Source organism: Gadus chalcogrammus, chromosome 12 (genome assembly GCF_026213295.1).
Source record: "Gadus chalcogrammus isolate NIFS_2021 chromosome 12, NIFS_Gcha_1.0, whole genome shotgun sequence".
NCBI lineage: Eukaryota > Metazoa > Chordata > Actinopteri > Gadiformes > Gadidae > Gadus > Gadus chalcogrammus.
The window spans coordinates 8,764,890-8,784,960 of NC_079423.1; the positions used below are offsets into that span (position 1 = coordinate 8,764,890).

Genomic DNA, 20,071 nt, shown 5'->3' on the forward strand with positions numbered 1-20,071 from the left:
TGACCCATGCGTACGCATGGTTTGGAGGAAAAGGAGGATTGGCGACACAGATGGTGTGGTGGTGAACTGAAGTCAGACCGAAGAATTGTAGAGTGAGAAGAACGATTATGTTTTATCATCGCCATTCATACATTTAATTTCAACCCGTATCATGCGTTAAATCCTAATCAGAATAATTTAAGTCAACTGCGTTATTTCTCAGTTATAACTCCAGAAACATCTCCTTAGAATATAAATAAAATAAAAATCTCTATATTTAATCCCGTCACTCCATACTGTCCACTGACGGCGCGACTGCATGGAATAAAGCATCTGTCCAACATGTGTCAACAACATCATATTTTTATGTGACACTGTAAACACATAATCAAATGTCAATCAAGTCAATTAAAAAGTGTGGAAAACCAAGCGACACTCCTCATCACAATCGTTGTCCGCTACTCTTGATGCTTTTCATGACAAATCAGGCATTAAAAAGGGGTTATGTTCAAGAAGATTACAAACTGATTATCCAAGGTGTTCTCGGTCAGTCTTATTACCGTAACCCAATAAATACAGAGGTGAGCGTCGTGGTAATGCTGCACCATATGGCACTTCTGGCGGACCATGCAAATGGAAGGATTCGGAGGGAGAGGGTATATAGGGACCATAACGATTTATTAGTAGGCTACATAAAAATATGTAACTCTTATGTCTTTTTTAATTCTGGGACTGTGCGCTCCGTGCTACTGACAGAGTTCACTGCTGCAGCAACATGTTGCCACTCACTCTGCTTTTTGTTGTTGGGGATCCCAATCCCGTGACCGCCGAACAAAACTACCTTTCGGACCTACATCTCACCCACAAGTGTCTCCACTTCAACCTCCGTGAAATTTCGCTTTTCTCAGTACTTCTGCCATTGTTTCCAACAAGACATAATACCGGCATCTGAGTCTGTTTTATATGCAGATCGCATTCACGAGGTCATTTGCATTGACCATTTATGGTTAAAAAGGGGCGTGTAGAGGGCGGAACGTGAAGCTGATTCAGCTGCGCACAATTGTAGTCAGTATGTGATTTATAAAGCGAAGATTGCGTACATGTGTGCGTACGCAGTGTTTTATAAATCCGAATATTTTTAGGCGCACGCAAAACTTGGCTTCTGGGCGTACGCACATTTTTAGTAACGATCCCACGCACAGTTTTATAAATGAGACCCCAGATCATGGGAGGACGTCAACAAATCACCACCCATTCTCTGACACTTTAACCGTTAACCTTGGTTCAAACATTTAACATCACACGCACACGCAGTGTATTTCAGATAATTAATGAATTCAGATGTCACAATGATCGTTTACATGGATAAGGAGTCCTACTGAATCAATTACTGCCGTTTATATCTAACTAATGATTGTTTTTGTAAGAGTGTAACGTCGAGCCTCAGCAGCTTTCTCACTCCTTATGTGCTACTGTATAAAACCTGGTTTTGCGCCTGCACTAATTGCTTACGGCTATACCACCCTGAACACGCCCGTTCTCGTCTGATCTCGGAAGCTAAGCAGGGTCGGGCCTGGTTAGTACTTGGATGGGAGACCGCCTGGGAATACCAGGTGCTGTAAGTTTTTCTTTTTCAACTCGAGCTCATTGACTCCGTGGCGTACCGTGACCTGATGTGTACTGCCAACCGCTTTGGAGGATTTAAGCAACATACAAAAACTGACAACGTCTCTCAAAACTGTTTTTGTGAAACATGAGGACAGTATAGTGATACTGCCAGCAGGGAGCACCAGAGAGCTGAACCGACAGCTGTACATTTCTTAAACTTTCACCTACACAAACACGCACGCTCACTTCAGATCATGGGAGGACGTCAAAAAATCACCACCCATTCTCTGACACTTTAACCGTTAACCTTGGTTCAAACATTTAACATCACACGCGCATGCAGTGTATTTCAGATAATTAATGAATTCAGATGTCACAATGATCGTTTACATGGATAAGGAGTCCTACTGAATCAATTACTGCCGTTTATATCTAACTAATGATTGTTTTTGTAAAAGTGTAACGTCGAGCCTCAGCAGCTTTCTCACTCCTTATGTGCTACTGTATAAAACCTTGTTTTGCGCCTGCACTAATTGCTTACGGCCATACCACCCTGAACACGCCCGATCTCGTCTGATCCCGTTCAGGTGTGCAACCAGGAAGTGAGCAGTGAGCAGAGAGAGCAGGTGGAGAGAGCAGGTGGACTTTTTTGTTTGTGCTAGATTTAATGTGAGTGAGTGTGTTTTACTTTTTGTTTTAGTTTTTTTTTTATTCCCCCAGCAGCTTGCTGTTCGGGGGAACGTCTTTTTTGTTTTTGTTTGTGTGTGTGTGTTTGAATGAGTGACGTAATGGAGAGGAGAGAGCGAGTAGAGAGGAGTAGGACGGATCTCATGGCAACTGACAGCGGACCGGCAAGCACAACGACACAGAATATGGACAACGGCATGGAGCAGACATCGCCCAAGAACACCGACCATGGAAAGACCCCGACCACGAGCAGGATCATGGACAACGGCAAGACGCAGCAACCGACAAAGAACGCCGACATTGGAAAGGAAACGACTATGAGAAGGATCACGGACAACAGTAAAAGTACCTCGGAACTTCTTCAAAGCACAGATAAGAAATTTGAGAAGGAGCTTACCTTGGCGGTAGAGATCGTTGGAGATGAGATGGTGACTATGATGGAGCTTCTAAGTGAGGTTAAAAAAACGTGCGGGGTGGTGAATGGATGCCGTTTTAAAATGCCCAAAAAGTACGAAATAACAATGGACAATGTTGAAGGGAAGGATATACTGTTAGATGGGATTAGAATAAAGAAGAGCACGGTAGTGGCAAAAGAAATTAGAAATGACGAATTAGTTGTATCTTTTTTAAACTTGCCGACGTACATTGTGGATGGTGTCATTCTTGCCAAACTTGCAGAATGGGGAGTTAAGGCAATCTCGCCAATTAAAAGAAGAATGTGGCCAGGAACTGACATAGCCGATGGAACCAGGTTCTTGAAGGTCCGGTTCACTGAAACAGTGAAATCGCTACCTTACACAACGAAGTTCGAAACACTAGAGGGGGGAGAGTACTTCCGCGTGATCCATGACAGGCAGATGAAAGTATGCAGATTATGTATAAAACCGGGTCACATCTTCCGAGAATGCCCAGAATTCAGATGTCACAGGTGTAAAAAACAGGGACACTATGCAAGGGAGTGTGTTCCAGAAGCAGCGGAGAGAGAGAGGATGTCAGCGTCGCGGAGGAGGTCAACGTCGCGGAGGAGGTCAACAGCACTGACGGCGAGGAGGAGGAGCCGGAGGACAGCGACGAGGACGACATGCAGACGGAGGGAGACCTAGGGGGCGTCCCAGAGAGCAGGGCGGAGACCATGGTGCAGAACCAAAGACGGCATCCCCTGAGTGACGTCGCAGCAGGAGACGTGTTGGGAGCTGTGGGGCAGGAGGAGAGCCGGTCCGGAGAGGAATCGAGTGGAGAGAAGGCTCCTCGCGAGACGACTCCAGCAGACGGAACCGGCAGCGTTGGGGTAAAGGAGCATGGAGATGGAAACCGAGACGAGAGGGAAACTGCGATGGACTTCCTGATTATCGAGGATATTTCAGAGGCAGAGAGTGTAAGCAGACCGCAGAAGGAACGAAAGGCGGAGGAGACCACAAAGAAAAGAAAAGCTGCGCTCCAAGCTGAGGAGAAAAGGAGGAAGAGGGAGGAAAGAAGGACAAAATGAAGGTTGGGAATGAAACCGTAATTATGTGTTTAATGTTGAGCTTGATTTCATTCAACACAAATGGGCTAAGGAATCAAAGCAAATTTGGAAAACTATTAATTAAATGTAAAAATAATGACATGTTATGTCTGCAAGAAACGAACTGGACAGACCATATCATGAAAGATATAAAAACGAAATGGACAGACATTATGTATGCAAACCATGGTACGGATAAATCATGTGGGGTAGCAATCCTGATAAAAAATAATACTGTAGAAAACCTCAAAGAAATCTACAAAGATAAAAAAGGAAGAGTCATAATCATAGAATTTAAATACAAAAAGATAGAGTACAGAATAATTAATATATATGCACCAAATATAGAAGCAGACAGGAAGGCTTTTTTTTTGGATTTAGGAAAATGGTGTGTGGGAAACTGTATAATAGTGGGAGATTTTAATTTAAAAAGTACAAGGTTGGATATGGCAAGAGGGAAGGAATTTAAAAATGATGCTTCAAGAAAGGTTTTTCTGAAAACAATGGAGGAAAAACAATTAATTGATGTATGGAGAAACGAAAACCCAAACAGGAGAGAGTACTCAAGAAGGCAAATGGTAATGGGGGAATTAAAACAAAGCCGAATAGACTTGTGTATAGCACATCAGACAATGGTTAAATTTATAAAAAATATGATGTATAAATTCACATCATTCAGTGACCATGCAATCCTGTCAATAGAGGTTGGTACTGGGATAGAGAGAAGGGGAGGAGGAGTGTGGTGCCTAAACAGTACTCTCCTAGAGGAAGAGGGATATAGAAATAAAATAGTGGCCTGCATAGAGAATGGAAGAAAGAACATGGACATGTGTAGAAACAAGGGATTATGGTGGGAAAGACTGAAGCAAAAGATAAGGACAATAAGTATTAGATATGCAAAGGTCCGGGCTTTTATAGAAAGAGAGAAAATAAAATGTTTGAAGGATGAGCTGGCAGAAGAGGCAGAAAGAATTGATAAGGATCCAAAACATAGCATAGAAAAATACATAAAGGTGAAATCCAAACTGGACGTTTATGAACAGAATAAATGTATGGGGGCAATAACAAGGAGTAGGGAGAAATATGCGATGAAGGGGGAGAGATGCACAGGCTATTTTTTGGGATTAGAAAAAAGGAAACAGGAAAGGGTATATATTGAAGAGTTAGAAAATGAAAATGGAGAGATAATAAATGATTTTGTAGACATTATTGGAAATGTTGGGACATTTTATAAAAATCTATACAAAAAAGGAAATGCAAAGAAGGAAGATATAAATACAGTATTAGGTAATATTAATAAAACGATAACAAATGATGAGAAAAGTATGTGTGATGACAACATCAAAGACATAGAAATAAAGGAAGCAATAATGTCATTAAATACCAATAAAAGTCCGGGAACAGATGGCCTTACAAGTGAATTTTATAAAACATTTATAGACGATCTGCTACCAATTTTAAACATACTTTATGCAGAGATGGAGAAGGAGCAGGAGATACCAGAGTCGCTGGCAACAGGACTAATAACGATCATATATAAAAATAAGGGAAGCAAAAGAAAACTGGAAAACTATAGACCGCTAACTGTACTAAACACGGATTACAAGATCTTAACAAAGGTATTAGCAAACAGAATAAAAACAGCAGCACCAACAATCATAGCACCAACACAGGCGTATGGGATACCAGGGAGGGACATATCGGACATTATTTGCACAATAAGGGACACAATCGAATGCATGGGGAAGGATGGTGGAATTATTTTAAGTATGGACCTTAATAAAGCCTTCGATAGGGTTGAGCATAGTTTTTTATTTTGCACATTAGAAAAATTTGGTTTTGGGCAAAGAATAATCAACTGGATTAAATTATTGTACAAAAATGCAAGGAGTAGGATAAAAATAAATGGAGCTATAACAGATCCTTTTCCATTGGAAAGATCTGTGAGGCAAGGGTGCCCGCTATCGGCAGTACTTTACAGCTTAACTGCAGAAAGTCTCGCGGAAATGATAAAGAAGGATAAGGAAATAGAGGGGATAAAATTGCCAAATGGGGGTGAAAGCAAAATACAGCAATATGCTGATGACACCACATGTATGGTAAAAAATATGAATAGCGTGAAAAGGATAATGGGAAAAATGGAAATATATGGGAGAGCAGCAGGGGCTAAAGTAAATATAGACAAAACTGAAATAATGTACGTCGGAAATATAAACCAAAATGATTGTAACATACCTTTTAGAGTTTCAAATGATTATATGAAAATATTGGGGATAAATATGGGAGTGAAAGAAAAGGAGGCGAGAGATGAGACATGGAATGGGGTAATAAATAAAGTGAAAAACACATTAAATGCGTGGAAGCCGAGGAGATTGAAATTAAAGGGGAAGGTTTTAGTGGTAAATGCATTAATACTATCCCAGATTGTCTATGCCTTGACTGTGATAGACATGCCAGAGTGGGTGCACAAAGAGCTAAACGGCACAATTACAAATTACATTTGGGATGGGAAACTGGCAAGAATAGCACAAAAGACACTGATAGGGAAATATGAAGAAGGAGGATTGAAATTGGTGGACTTGAATATTAAGAAAAAAGCAATACGAATAAAAACTGTTAAAAAGTATCTGTATGATAGGGTTGATTATGGATGGAAAAATGTTTTTAAGGAATATTTATATAAAAATGGAAGATGTGAAGAAAACGGTCTAATAATGATAATGAAAAACTCCATGTATGAGAAAGTGCCTAGATATTATAAAGAGGTGTTTGATGCATGGGGGAAATACAGAATAAACATTAAATATGAATGCACAAAATACAGTCAGGTAATAAATCAACCAATATGGTGTAACCCATTGATAAAAATGAACAATAACATGCTATGGGATAAAAAAATATTTTATTCTGGACTAACACAAATAAAACATTGCCTATATGAATTCATACCTGGGTTTCTAAGATACCAGGCTATAATAGACACAGTTAAGGAGTATGATGAAGAAATGAACGAAACCACTACTGTAAATATGTACGATAAAATAAAAGAAAGCATACCAATAGATTGGGTGAGGCAAATAGAAAATAACGTGGTTATAGAAAGGAAAATAACGTTCCCCGAGTTATATATAGAAAATAATGGGGAAAAAAGGCCACTAAGGGATTCAAAGGTAAAGGACTACTACAAAGCGCTGATCCAAAAGGAATTTAAGGAACCTGCATCGGAAAAGGTTTGGGAAAAGGTGTTCCCAGGTATGGAAGGAAATCAAATATGGAAGCAGTGGAATGTAAGCAAAAATAGTATAGAATGTCAGGATCATGATTTTAAATTACGGCACAACAGACTGTACACAAATGTGGTGATACACCAAATAAATAAGGATGTAAGAAGGGAGTGCGATATATGCAAAACTGATCCGGAGACATTAATGCATTTGTATTATGAGTGTGACAAATTGAAGATCTTTTTCATGAAGCTAAAGGAATTCTTGCAGGAGAACTGGGGGAAGCAGTATTTTGAGGGAAAGGACTGGAAAAAAACATTTCTGTTTGGAGTATGGGAAAAGAAGGAGAAAGTAAACATAAATATGATAAACTATGTACTAAGTCATGCTAGATATGCTGTATGGCTAAGAAGGAATCTAGCGCATTTTGAACAAAAAATAATATCTGTCTGGGCCTACTTTGTATCAGGGTTGAAAAAAGACATAAGTTTAATTTTTAAGTATGAAAAGGAAGAATTTCAACATTTTGTTAATGGATGCAGTTTCATTTCTGTCAATGACAAAGGGAAACTGATGTATAAGATTGAATAATGCATGGCAGGAGGACCTATTTGTTGAAATGCTGATGTTATTGTTTACTTTTATTTTATTTATTTTGTGATTTTACATTTGAATTCAAGTATATGTTTTTTCCCCTCTGTGTAGATTACGCTTGTATATAAAATCTGATTTATTTTTATAATAAAAAAAAAAAAAAAAAAAACACGCCCGATCTCGTCTGATCTCGGAAGCTAAGCAGGGTCGGGCCTGGTTAGTACTTGGATGGGAGACCGCCTGGGAATACCAGGTGCTGTAAGCTATTTCTTTTTCAACTCGAGCTCATTGACTCCGTGGCCTACCGTGGCGTACCGTGACCTGATGTTTACTGCCAACCGCTTTGGAGGATTTAAGCAACATACAAAAACTGACAACGTCTCTCAAAACTATTTTTGTGAAACATGAGGACAGTATAGTGATACTGCCAGCAGGGAGCACCAGAGAGCTGAACCGACAGTTGTACATTTCTTAAACTTTCACCAACACAAACACGCACGCTCACTTCAGATCATGGGAGGACGTCAAAAAATCACCACCCATTCTCTGACACTTTAACCGTTAACCTTGGTTCAAACATTTAACATCACACGCACACGCAGTGTATTTCAGATAATTAATGAATTCAGATGTCACAATGATCGTTTACATGGATAAGGAGTCCTACTGAATCAATTACTGCCGTTTATATCTAACTAATGATTGTTTTTGTAAGAGTGTAACGTCGAGCCTCAGCAGCTTTCTCACTCCTTATGTGCTACTGTATAAAACCTGGTTTTGCGCCTGCACTAATTGCTTACGGCCATACCACCCTGAACACGCCCGATCTCGTCTGATCTCGGAAGCTAAGCAGGGTCGGGCCTGGTTAGTACTTGGATGGGAGACCGCCTGGGAATACCAGGTGCTGTAAGCTTTTTCTTTTTCAACTCGAGCTCATTGACTCCGTGGCCTACCGTGGCGTACCGTGACCTGATGTTTACTGCCAACCGCTTTGGAGGATTTAAGCAACATACAAAAACTGACAACGTCTCTCAAAACTATTTTTGTGAAACATGAGGACAGTATAGTGATACTGCCAGCAGGGAGCACCAGAGAGCTGAACCGACAGTTGTACATTTCTTAAACTTTCACCAACACAAACACGCACGCTCACTTCAGATCATGGGAGGACGTCAAAAAATCACCACCCATTCTCTGACACTTTAACCGTTAACCTTGGTTCAAACATTTAACATCACACGCACACGCAGTGTATTTCAGATAATTAATGAATTCAGATGTCACAATGATCGTTTACATGGATAAGGAGTCCTACTGAATCAATTACTGCCGTTTATATCTAACTAATGATTGTTTTTGTAAGAGTGTAACGTCGAGCCTCAGCAGCTTTCTCACTCCTTATGTGCTACTGTATAAAACCTGGTTTTGCGCCTGCACTAATTGCTTACGGCCATACCACCCTGAACACGCCCGATCTCGTCTGATCTCGGAAGCTAAGCAGGGTCGGGCCTGGTTAGTACTTGGATGGGAGACCGCCTGGGAATACCAGGTGCTGTAAGCTTTTTCTTTTTCAACTCGAGCTCATTGACTCCGTGGCCTACCGTGGCGTACCGTGACCTGATGTTTACTGCCAACCGCTTTGGAGGATTTAAGCAACATACAAAAACTGACAACGTCTCTCAAAACTATTTTTGTGAAACATGAGGACAGTATAGTGATACTGCCAGCAGGGAGCACCAGAGAGCTGAACCGACAGTTGTACATTTCTTAAACTTTCACCAACACAAACACGCACGCTCACTTCAGATCATGGGAGGACGTCAAAAAATCACCACCCATTCTCTGACACTTTAACCGTTAACCTTGGTTCAAACATTTAACATCACACGCACACGCAGTGTATTTCAGATAATTAATGAATTCAGATGTCACAATGATCGTTTACATGGATAAGGAGTCCTACTGAATCAATTACTGCCGTTTATATCTAACTAATGATTGTTTTTGTAAAAGTGTAACGTCGAGCCTCAGCAGCTTTCTCACTCCTTATGTGCTACTGTATAAAACCTGGTTTTGCGCCTGCACTAATTGCTTACGGCCATACCACCCTGAACACGCCCGATCTCGTCTGATCTCGGAAGCTAAGCAGGGTCGGGCCTGGTTAGTACTTGGATGGGAGACCGCCTGGGAATACCAGGTGCTGTAAGCTTTTTCTTTTTCAACTCGAGCTCATTGACTCCGTGGCCTACCGTGGCGTACCGTGACCTGATGTTTACTGCCAACCGCTTTGGAGGATTTAAGCAACATACAAAAACTGACAACGTCTCTCAAAACTATTTTTGTGAAACATGAGGACAGTATAGTGATACTGCCAGCAGGGAGCACCAGAGAGCTGAACCGACAGTTGTACATTTCTTAAACTTTCACCAACACAAACACGCACGCTCACTTCAGATCATGGGAGGACGTCAAAAAATCACCACCCATTCTCTGACACTTTAACCGTTAACCTTGGTTCAAACATTTAACATCACACGCACACGCAGTGTATTTCAGATAATTAATGAATTCAGATGTCACAATGATCGTTTACATGGATAAGGAGTCCTACTGAATCAATTACTGCCGTTTATATCTAACTAATGATTGTTTTTGTAAGAGTGTAACGTCGAGCCTCAGCAGCTTTCTCACTCCTTATGTGCTACTGTATAAAACCTGGTTTTGCGCCTGCACTAATTGCTTACGGCCATACCACCCTGAACACGCCCGATCTCGTCTGATCTCGGAAGCTAAGCAGGGTCGGGCCTGGTTAGTACTTGGATGGGAGACCGCCTGGGAATACCAGGTGCTGTAAGCTTTTCTTTTTCAACTCGAGCTCATTGACTCCGTGGCCTACCGTGGCGTACCGTGACCTGATGTTTACTGCCAACCGCTTTGGAGGATTTAAGCAACATACAAAAACTGACAACGTCTCTCAAAACTATTTTTGTGAAACATGAGGACAGTATAGTGATACTGCCAGCAGGGAGCACCAGAGAGCTGAACCGACAGTTGTACATTTCTTAAACTTTCACCAACACAAACACGCACGCTCACTTCAGATCATGGGAGGACGTCAAAAAATCACCACCCATTCTCTGACACTTTAACCGTTAACCTTGGTTCAAACATTTAACATCACACGCACACGCAGTGTATTTCAGATAATTAATGAATTCAGATGTCACAATGATCGTTTACATGGATAAGGAGTCCTACTGAATCAATTACTGCCGTTTATATCTAACTAATGATTGTTTTTGTAAAAGTGTAACGTCGAGCCTCAGCAGCTTTCTCACTCCTTATGTGCTACTGTATAAAACCTGGTTTTGCGCCTGCACTAATTGCTTACGGCCATACCACCCTGAACACGCCCGATCTCGTCTGATCTCGGAAGCTAAGCAGGGTCGGGCCTGGTTAGTACTTGGATGGGAGACCGCCTGGGAATACCAGGTGCTGTAAGCTTTTCTTTTTCAACTCGAGCTCATTGACTCCGTGGCCTACCGTGGCGTACCGTGACCTGATGTTTACTGCCAACCGCTTTGGAGGATTTAAGCAACATACAAAAACTGACAACGTCTCTCAAAACTATTTTTGTGAAACATGAGGACAGTATAGTGATACTGCCAGCAGGGAGCACCAGAGAGCTGAACCGACAGTTGTACATTTCTTAAACTTTCACCAACACAAACACGCACGCTCACTTCAGATCATGGGAGGACGTCAAAAAATCACCACCCATTCTCTGACACTTTAACCGTTAACCTTGGTTCAAACATTTAACATCACACGCACACGCAGTGTATTTCAGATAATTAATGAATTCAGATGTCACAATGATCGTTTACATGGATAAGGAGTCCTACTGAATCAATTACTGCCGTTTATATCTAACTAATGATTGTTTTTGTAAGAGTGTAACGTCGAGCCTCAGCAGCTTTCTCACTCCTTATGTGCTACTGTATAAAACCTGGTTTTGCGCCTGCACTAATTGCTTACGGCCATACCACCCTGAACACGCCCGATCTCGTCTGATCTCGGAAGCTAAGCAGGGTCGGGCCTGGTTAGTACTTGGATGGGAGACCGCCTGGGAATACCAGGTGCTGTAAGCTTTTTCTTTTTCAACTCGAGCTCATTGCCTCCGTGGCCTACCGTGGCGTACCGTGACCTGATGTTTACTGCCAACCGCTTTGGAGGATTTAAGCAACATACAAAAACTGACAACGTCTCTCAAAACTATTTTTGTGAAACATGAGGACAGTATAGTGATACTGCCAGCAGGGAGCACCAGAGAGCTGAACCGACAGTTGTACATTTCTTAAACTTTCACCAACACAAACACGCACGCTCACTTCAGATCATGGGAGGACGTCAAAAAATCACCACCCATTCTCTGACACTTTAACCGTTAACCTTGGTTCAAACATTTAACATCACACGCACACGCAGTGTATTTCAGATAATTAATGAATTCAGATGTCACAATGATCGTTTACATGGATAAGGAGTCCTACTGAATCAATTACTGCCGTTTATATCTAACTAATGATTGTTTTTGTAAGAGTGTAACGTCGAGCCTCAGCAGCTTTCTCACTCCTTATGTGCTACTGTATAAAACCTGGTTTTGCGCCTGCACTAATTGCTTACGGCCATACCACCCTGAACACGCCCGATCTCGTCTGATCTCGGAAGCTAAGCAGGGTCGGGCCTGGTTAGTACTTGGATGGGAGACCGCCTGGGAATACCAGGTGCTGTAAGCTTTTTCTTTTTCAACTCGAGCTCATTGACTCCGTGGCCTACCGTGGCGTACCGTGACCTGATGTTTACTGCCAACCGCTTTGGAGGATTTAAGCAACATACAAAAACTGACAACGTCTCTCAAAACTATTTTTGTGAAACATGAGGACAGTATAGTGATACTGCCAGCAGGGAGCACCAGAGAGCTGAACCGACAGTTGTACATTTCTTAAACTTTCACCAACACAAACACGCACGCTCACTTCAGATCATGGGAGGACGTCAAAAAATCACCACCCATTCTCTGACACTTTAACCGTTAACCTTGGTTCAAACATTTAACATCACACGCACACGCAGTGTATTTCAGATAATTAATGAATTCAGATGTCACAATGATCGTTTACATGGATAAGGAGTCCTACTGAATCAATTACTGCCGTTTATATCTAACTAATGATTGTTTTTGTAAAGTGTAACGTCGAGCCTCAGCAGCTTTCTCACTCCTTATGTGCTACTGTATAAAACCTGGTTTTGCGCCTGCACTAATTGCTTACGGCCATACCACCCTGAACACGCCCGATCTCGTCTGATCTCGGAAGCTAAGCAGGGTCGGGCCTGGTTAGTACTTGGATGGGAGACCGCCTGGGAATACCAGGTGCTGTAAGCTTTTTCTTTTTCAACTCGAGCTCATTGACTCCGTGGCCTACCGTGGCGTACCGTGACCTGATGTTTACTGCCAACCGCTTTGGAGGATTTAAGCAACATACAAAAACTGACAACGTCTCTCAAAACTATTTTTGTGAAACATGAGGACAGTATAGTGATACTGCCAGCAGGGAGCACCAGAGAGCTGAACCGACAGTTGTACATTTCTTAAACTTTCACCAACACAAACACGCACGCTCACTTCAGATCATGGGAGGACGTCAAAAAATCACCACCCATTCTCTGACACTTTAACCGTTAACCTTGGTTCAAACATTTAACATCACACGCACACGCAGTGTATTTCAGATAATTAATGAATTCAGATGTCACAATGATCGTTTACATGGATAAGGAGTCCTACTGAATCAATTACTGCCGTTTATATCTAACTAATGATTGTTTTTGTAAAAGTGTAACGTCGAGCCTCAGCAGCTTTCTCACTCCTTATGTGCTACTGTATAAAACCTGGTTTTGCGCCTGCACTAATTGCTTACGGCCATACCACCCTGAACACGCCCGATCTCGTCTGATCTCGGAAGCTAAGCAGGGTCGGGCCTGGTTAGTACTTGGATGGGAGACCGCCTGGGAATACCAGGTGCTGTAAGCTTTTTCTTTTTCAACTCGAGCTCATTGACTCCGTGGCCTACCGTGGCGTACCGTGACCTGATGTTTACTGCCAACCGCTTTGGAGGATTTAAGCAACATACAAAAACTGACAACGTCTCTCAAAACTATTTTTGTGAAACATGAGGACAGTATAGTGATACTGCCAGCAGGGAGCACCAGAGAGCTGAACCGACAGTTGTACATTTCTTAAACTTTCACCAACACAAACACGCACGCTCACTTCAGATCATGGGAGGACGTCAAAAAATCACCACCCATTCTCTGACACTTTAACCGTTAACCTTGGTTCAAACATTTAACATCACACGCACACGCAGTGTATTTCAGATAATTAATGAATTCAGATGTCACAATGATCGTTTACATGGATAAGGAGTCCTACTGAATCAATTACTGCCGTTTATATCTAACTAATGATTGTTTTTGTAAAAGTGTAACGTCGAGCCTCAGCAGCTTTCTCACTCCTTATGTGCTACTGTATAAAACCTGGTTTTGCGCCTGCACTAATTGCTTACGGCCATACCACCCTGAACACGCCCGATCTCGTCTGATCTCGGAAGCTAAGCAGGGTCGGGCCTGGTTAGTACTTGGATGGGAGACCGCCTGGGAATACCAGGTGCTGTAAGCTTTTTCTTTTTCAACTCGAGCTCATTGACTCCGTGGCCTACCGTGGCGTACCGTGACCTGATGTTTACTGCCAACCGCTTTGGAGGATTTAAGCAACATACAAAAACTGACAACGTCTCTCAAAACTATTTTTGTGAAACATGAGGACAGTATAGTGATACTGCCAGCAGGGAGCACCAGAGAGCTGAACCGACAGTTGTACATTTCTTAAACTTTCACCAACACAAACACGCACGCTCACTTCAGATCATGGGAGGACGTCAAAAAATCACCACCCATTCTCTGACACTTTAACCGTTAACCTTGGTTCAAACATTTAACATCACACGCACACGCAGTGTATTTCAGATAATTAATGAATTCAGATGTCACAATGATCGTTTACATGGATAAGGAGTCCTACTGAATCAATTACTGCCGTTTATATCTAACTAATGATTGTTTTTGTAAAAGTGTAACGTCGAGCCTCAGCAGCTTTCTCACTCCTTATGTGCTACTGTATAAAACCTGGTTTTGCGCCTGCACTAATTGCTTACGGCCATACCACCCTGAACACGCCCGATCTCGTCTGATCTCGGAAGCTAAGCAGGGTCGGGCCTGGTTAGTACTTGGATGGGAGACCGCCTGGGAATACCAGGTGCTGTAAGCTTTTTCTTTTTCAACTCGAGCTCATTGACTCCGTGGCCTACCGTGGCGTACCGTGACCTGATGTTTACTGCCAACCGCTTTGGAGGATTTAAGCAACATACAAAAACTGACAACGTCTCTCAAAACTATTTTTGTGAAACATGAGGACAGTATAGTGATACTGCCAGCAGGGAGCACCAGAGAGCTGAACCGACAGTTGTACATTTCTTAAACTTTCACCAACACAAACACGCACGCTCACTTCAGATCATGGGAGGACGTCAAAAAATCACCACCCATTCTCTGACACTTTAACCGTTAACCTTGGTTCAAACATTTAACATCACACGCACACGCAGTGTATTTCAGATAATTAATGAATTCAGATGTCACAATGATCGTTTACATGGATAAGGAGTCCTACTGAATCAATTACTGCCGTTTATATCTAACTAATGATTGTTTTTGTAAAAGTGTAACGTCGAGCCTCAGCAGCTTTCTCACTCCTTATGTGCTACTGTATAAAACCTGGTTTTGCGCCTGCACTAATTGCTTACGGCCATACCACCCTGAACACGCCCGATCTCGTCTGATCTCGGAAGCTAAGCAGGGTCGGGCCTGGTTAGTACTTGGATGGGAGACCGCCTGGGAATACCAGGTGCTGTAAGCTTTTTCTTTTTCAACTCGAGCTCATTGACTCCGTGGCCTACCGTGGCGTACCGTGACCTGATGTTTACTGCCAACCGCTTTGGAGGATTTAAGCAACATACAAAAACTGACAACGTCTCTCAAAACTATTTTTGTGAAACATGAGGACAGTATAGTGATACTGCCAGCAGGGAGCACCAGAGAGCTGAACCGACAGTTGTACATTTCTTAAACTTTCACCAACACAAACACGCACGCTCACTTCAGATCATGGGAGGACGTCAAAAAATCACCACCCATTCTCTGACACTTTAACCGTTAACCTTGGTTCAAACATTTAACATCACACGCACACGCAGTGTATTTCAGATAATTAATGAATTCAGATGTCACAATGATCGTTTACATGGATAAGGAGTCCTACTGAATCAATTACTGCCGTTTATATCTAACTAATGATTGTTTTTGTAAAAGTGTAACGTCGAGCCTCAGCAGCTTTCTCACTCCTTATGTGCTACTGTATAAAACCTGGTTTTGCGCCTGCACTAATTGCTTACGGCCATACCACCCTGAACACGCCCGATCTCGTCTGATCTCGGAAGCTAAGCAGGGTCGGGCCTGGTTAGTACTTGGATGGGAGACCGCCTGGGAATACCAGGTGCTGTAAGCTTTTTCTTTTTCAACTCGAGCTCATTGACTCCGTGGCCTACCGTGGCGTACCGTGACCTGATGTTTACTGCCAACCGCTTTGGAGGATTTAAGCAACATACAAAAACTGACAACGTCTCTCAAAACTATTTTTGTGAAACATGAGGACAGTATAGTGATACTGCCAGCAGGGAGCACCAGAGAGCTGAACCGACAGTTGTACATTTCTTAAACTTTCACCAACACAAACACGCACGCTCACTTCAGATCATGGGAGGACGTCAAAAAATCACCACCCATTCTCTGACACTTTAACCGTTAACCTTGGTTCAAACATTTAACATCACACGCACACGCAGTGTATTTCAGATAATTAATGAATTCAGATGTCACAATGATCGTTTACATGGATAAGGAGTCCTACTGAATCAATTACTGCCGTTTATATCTAACTAATGATTGTTTTTGTAAAAGTGTAACGTCGAGCCTCAGCAGCTTTCTCACTCCTTATGTGCTACTGTATAAAACCTGGTTTTGCGCCTGCACTAATTGCTTACGGCCATACCACCCTGAACACGCCCGATCTCGTCTGATCTCGGAAGCTAAGCAGGGTCGGGCCTGGTTAGTACTTGGATGGGAGACCGCCTGGGAATACCAGGTGCTGTAAGCTTTTTCTTTTTCAACTCGAGCTCATTGCCTCCGTGGCCTACCGTGGCGTACCGTGACCTGATGTTTACTGCCAACCGCTTTGGAGGATTTAAGCAACATACAAAAACTGACAACGTCTCTCAAAACTATTTTTGTGAAACATGAGGACAGTATAGTGATACTGCCAGCAGGGAGCACCAGAGAGCTGAACCGACAGTTGTACATTTCTTAAACTTTCACCAACACAAACACGCACGCTCACTTCAGATCATGGGAGGACGTCAAAAAATCACCACCCATTCTCTGACACTTTAACCGTTAACCTTGGTTCAAACATTTAACATCACACGCACACGCAGTGTATTTCAGATAATTAATGAATTCAGATGTCACAATGATCGTTTACATGGATAAGGAGTCCTACTGAATCAATTACTGCCGTTTATATCTAACTAATGATTGTTTTTGTAAAAGTGTAACGTCGAGCCTCAGCAGCTTTCTCACTCCTTATGTGCTACTGTATAAAACCTGGTTTTGCGCCTGCACTAATTGCTTACGGCCATACCACCCTGAACACGCCCGATCTCGTCTGATCTCGGAAGCTAAGCAGGGTCGGGCCTGGTTAGTACTTGGATGGGAGACCGCCTGGGAATACCAGGTGCTGTAAGCTTTTTCTTTTTCAACTCGAGCTCATTGACTCCGTGGCCTACCGTGGCGTACCGTGACCTGATGTTTACTGCCAACCGCTTTGGAGGATTTAAGCAACATACAAAAACTGACAACGTCTCTCAAAACTATTTTTGTGAAACATGAGGACAGTATAGTGATACTGCCAGCAGGGAGCACCAGAGAGCTGAACCGACAGTTGTACATTTCTTAAACTTTCACCAACACAAACACGCACGCTCACTTCAGATCATGGGAGGACGTCAAAAAATCACCACCCATTCTCTGACACTTTAACCGTTAACCTTGGTTCAAACATTTAACATCACACGCACACGCAGTGTATTTCAGATAATTAATGAATTCAGATGTCACAATGATCGTTTACATGGATAAGGAGTCCTACTGAATCAATTACTGCCGTTTATATCTAACTAATGATTGTTTTTGTAAGAGTGTAACGTCGAGCCTCAGCAGCTTTCTCACTCCTTATGTGCTACTGTATAAAACCTGGTTTTGCGCCTGCACTAATTGCTTACGGCCATACCACCCTGAACACGCCCGATCTCGTCTGATCTCGGAAGCTAAGCAGGGTCGGGCCTGGTTAGTACTTGGATGGGAGACCGCCTGGGAATACCAGGTGCTGTAAGCTTTTCTTTTTCAACTCGAGCTCATTGACTCCGTGGCCTACCGTGGCGTACCGTGACCTGATGTTTACTGCCAACCGCTTTGGAGGATTTAAGCAACATACAAAAACTGACAACGTCTCTCAAAACTATTTTTGTGAAACATGAGGACAGTATAGTGATACTGCCAGCAGGGAGCACCAGAGAGCTGAACCGACAGTTGTACATTTCTTAAACTTTCACCAACACAAACACGCACGCTCACTTCAGATCATGGGAGGACGTCAAAAAATCACCACCCATTCTCTGACACTTTAACCGTTAACCTTGGTTCAAACATTTAACATCACACGCACACGCAGTGTATTTCAGATAATTAATGAATTCAGATGTCACAATGATCGTTTACATGGATAAGGAGTCCTACTGAATCAATTACTGCCGTTTATATCTAACTAATGATTGTTTTTGTAAAAGTGTAACGTCGAGCCTCAGCAGCTTTCTCACTCCTTATGTGCTACTGTATAAAACCTGGTTTTGCGCCTGCACTAATTGCTTACGGCCATACCACCCTGAACACGCCCGATCTCGTCTGATCTCGGAAGCTAAGCAGGGTCGGGCCTGGTTAGTACTTGGATGGGAGACCGCCTGGGAATACCAGGTGCTGTAAGCTTTTTCTTTTTCAACTCGAGCTCATTGACTCCGTGGCCTACCGTGGCGTACCGTGACCTGATGTTTACTGCCAACCGCTTTGGAGGATTTAAGCAACATACAAAAACTGACAACGTCTCTCAAAACTATTTTTGTGAAACATGAGGACAGTATAGTGATACTGCCAGCAGGGAGCACCAGAGAGCTGAACCGACAGTTGTACATTTCTTAAACTTTCACCAACACAAACACGCACGCTCACTTCAGATCATGGGAGGACGTCAAAAAATCACCACCCATTCTCTGACACTTTAACCGTTAACCTTGGTTCAAACATTTAACATCACACGCACACGCAGTGTATTTCAGATAATTAATGAATTCAGATGTCACAATGATCGTTTACATGGATAAGGAGTCCTACTGAATCAATTACTGCCGTTTATATCTAACTAATGATTGTTTTTGTAAAAGTGTAACGTCGAGCCTCAGCAGCTTTCTCACTCCTTATGTGCTACTGTATAAAACCTGGTTTTGCGCCTGCACTAATTGCTTACGGCCATACCACCCTGAACACGCCCGATCTCGTCTGATCTCGGAAGCTAAGCAGGGTCGGGCCTGGTTAGTACTTGGATGGGAGACCGCCTGGGAATACCAGGTGCTGTAAGCTTTTCTTTTTCAACTCGAGCTCATTGACTCCGTGGCCTACCGTGGCGTACCGTGACCTGATGTTTACTGCCAACCGCTTTGGAGGATTTAAGCAACATACAAAAACTGACAACGTCTCTCAAAACTATTTTTGTGAAACATGAGGACAGTATAGTGATACTGCCAGCAGGGAGCACCAGAGAGCTGAACCGACAGTTGTACATTTCTTAAACTTTCACCAACACAAACACGCACGCTCACTTCAGATCATGGGAGGACGTCAAAAAATCACCACCCATTCTCTGACACTTTAACCGTTAACCTTGGTTCAAACATTTAACATCACACGCACACGCAGTGTATTTCAGATAATTAATGAATTCAGATGTCACAATGATCGTTTACATGGATAAGGAGTCCTACTGAATCAATTACTGCCGTTTATATCTAACTAATGATTGTTTTTGTAAAAGTGTAACGTCGAGCCTCAGCAGCTTTCTCACTCCTTATGTGCTACTGTATAAAACCTGGTTTTGCGCCTGCACTAATTGCTTACGGCCATACCACCCTGA

At 42.6% G+C, this 20,071-nt stretch overlaps 19 non-coding genes across 19 annotated transcripts; all 19 read left to right on the forward strand.

The window, feature by feature from the left end:
* The first annotated feature begins 1,485 nt into the window (after positions 1 to 1,485).
* Positions 1,486 to 1,604, forward strand: LOC130394412 (5S ribosomal RNA). Its single transcript, XR_008897574.1, has one exon. It is a non-coding gene; the product is annotated as a 5S ribosomal RNA (ribosomal RNA).
* A 6,786-nt stretch (positions 1,605 to 8,390) lies between these two features.
* LOC130397491 (5S ribosomal RNA) lies at positions 8,391 to 8,509 on the forward strand. Its single transcript, XR_008900081.1, has one exon. It is a non-coding gene; the product is annotated as a 5S ribosomal RNA (ribosomal RNA).
* A 529-nt stretch (positions 8,510 to 9,038) lies between these two features.
* Positions 9,039 to 9,157, forward strand: LOC130397492 (5S ribosomal RNA). The gene has a single exon (XR_008900082.1). It is a non-coding gene; the product is annotated as a 5S ribosomal RNA (ribosomal RNA).
* A 529-nt stretch (positions 9,158 to 9,686) lies between these two features.
* On the forward strand, positions 9,687 to 9,805 carry LOC130397494 (5S ribosomal RNA). The gene has a single exon (XR_008900083.1). It is a non-coding gene; the product is annotated as a 5S ribosomal RNA (ribosomal RNA).
* A 529-nt stretch (positions 9,806 to 10,334) lies between these two features.
* LOC130397495 (5S ribosomal RNA) lies at positions 10,335 to 10,453 on the forward strand. The gene has a single exon (XR_008900084.1). It is a non-coding gene; the product is annotated as a 5S ribosomal RNA (ribosomal RNA).
* A 528-nt stretch (positions 10,454 to 10,981) lies between these two features.
* Positions 10,982 to 11,100, forward strand: LOC130397496 (5S ribosomal RNA). The gene has a single exon (XR_008900085.1). It is a non-coding gene; the product is annotated as a 5S ribosomal RNA (ribosomal RNA).
* A 528-nt stretch (positions 11,101 to 11,628) lies between these two features.
* On the forward strand, positions 11,629 to 11,747 carry LOC130397497 (5S ribosomal RNA). Its single transcript, XR_008900086.1, has one exon. It is a non-coding gene; the product is annotated as a 5S ribosomal RNA (ribosomal RNA).
* Positions 11,748 to 12,276: 529 nt separating this feature from the next.
* LOC130397498 (5S ribosomal RNA) lies at positions 12,277 to 12,395 on the forward strand. Its single transcript, XR_008900087.1, has one exon. It is a non-coding gene; the product is annotated as a 5S ribosomal RNA (ribosomal RNA).
* Positions 12,396 to 12,923: 528 nt separating this feature from the next.
* LOC130397500 (5S ribosomal RNA) lies at positions 12,924 to 13,042 on the forward strand. Its single transcript, XR_008900089.1, has one exon. It is a non-coding gene; the product is annotated as a 5S ribosomal RNA (ribosomal RNA).
* A 529-nt stretch (positions 13,043 to 13,571) lies between these two features.
* LOC130397501 (5S ribosomal RNA) lies at positions 13,572 to 13,690 on the forward strand. Its single transcript, XR_008900090.1, has one exon. It is a non-coding gene; the product is annotated as a 5S ribosomal RNA (ribosomal RNA).
* A 529-nt stretch (positions 13,691 to 14,219) lies between these two features.
* On the forward strand, positions 14,220 to 14,338 carry LOC130397502 (5S ribosomal RNA). The gene has a single exon (XR_008900091.1). It is a non-coding gene; the product is annotated as a 5S ribosomal RNA (ribosomal RNA).
* Positions 14,339 to 14,867: 529 nt separating this feature from the next.
* LOC130397503 (5S ribosomal RNA) lies at positions 14,868 to 14,986 on the forward strand. The gene has a single exon (XR_008900092.1). It is a non-coding gene; the product is annotated as a 5S ribosomal RNA (ribosomal RNA).
* Positions 14,987 to 15,515: 529 nt separating this feature from the next.
* On the forward strand, positions 15,516 to 15,634 carry LOC130397504 (5S ribosomal RNA). The gene has a single exon (XR_008900093.1). It is a non-coding gene; the product is annotated as a 5S ribosomal RNA (ribosomal RNA).
* Positions 15,635 to 16,163: 529 nt separating this feature from the next.
* LOC130397505 (5S ribosomal RNA) lies at positions 16,164 to 16,282 on the forward strand. The gene has a single exon (XR_008900094.1). It is a non-coding gene; the product is annotated as a 5S ribosomal RNA (ribosomal RNA).
* A 529-nt stretch (positions 16,283 to 16,811) lies between these two features.
* Positions 16,812 to 16,930, forward strand: LOC130397506 (5S ribosomal RNA). The gene has a single exon (XR_008900095.1). It is a non-coding gene; the product is annotated as a 5S ribosomal RNA (ribosomal RNA).
* Positions 16,931 to 17,459: 529 nt separating this feature from the next.
* Positions 17,460 to 17,578, forward strand: LOC130397507 (5S ribosomal RNA). The gene has a single exon (XR_008900096.1). It is a non-coding gene; the product is annotated as a 5S ribosomal RNA (ribosomal RNA).
* A 529-nt stretch (positions 17,579 to 18,107) lies between these two features.
* LOC130397508 (5S ribosomal RNA) lies at positions 18,108 to 18,226 on the forward strand. Its single transcript, XR_008900097.1, has one exon. It is a non-coding gene; the product is annotated as a 5S ribosomal RNA (ribosomal RNA).
* Positions 18,227 to 18,754: 528 nt separating this feature from the next.
* Positions 18,755 to 18,873, forward strand: LOC130397510 (5S ribosomal RNA). Its single transcript, XR_008900098.1, has one exon. It is a non-coding gene; the product is annotated as a 5S ribosomal RNA (ribosomal RNA).
* A 529-nt stretch (positions 18,874 to 19,402) lies between these two features.
* On the forward strand, positions 19,403 to 19,521 carry LOC130397512 (5S ribosomal RNA). The gene has a single exon (XR_008900100.1). It is a non-coding gene; the product is annotated as a 5S ribosomal RNA (ribosomal RNA).
* The last annotated feature ends 550 nt before the right edge of the window (positions 19,522 to 20,071 follow it).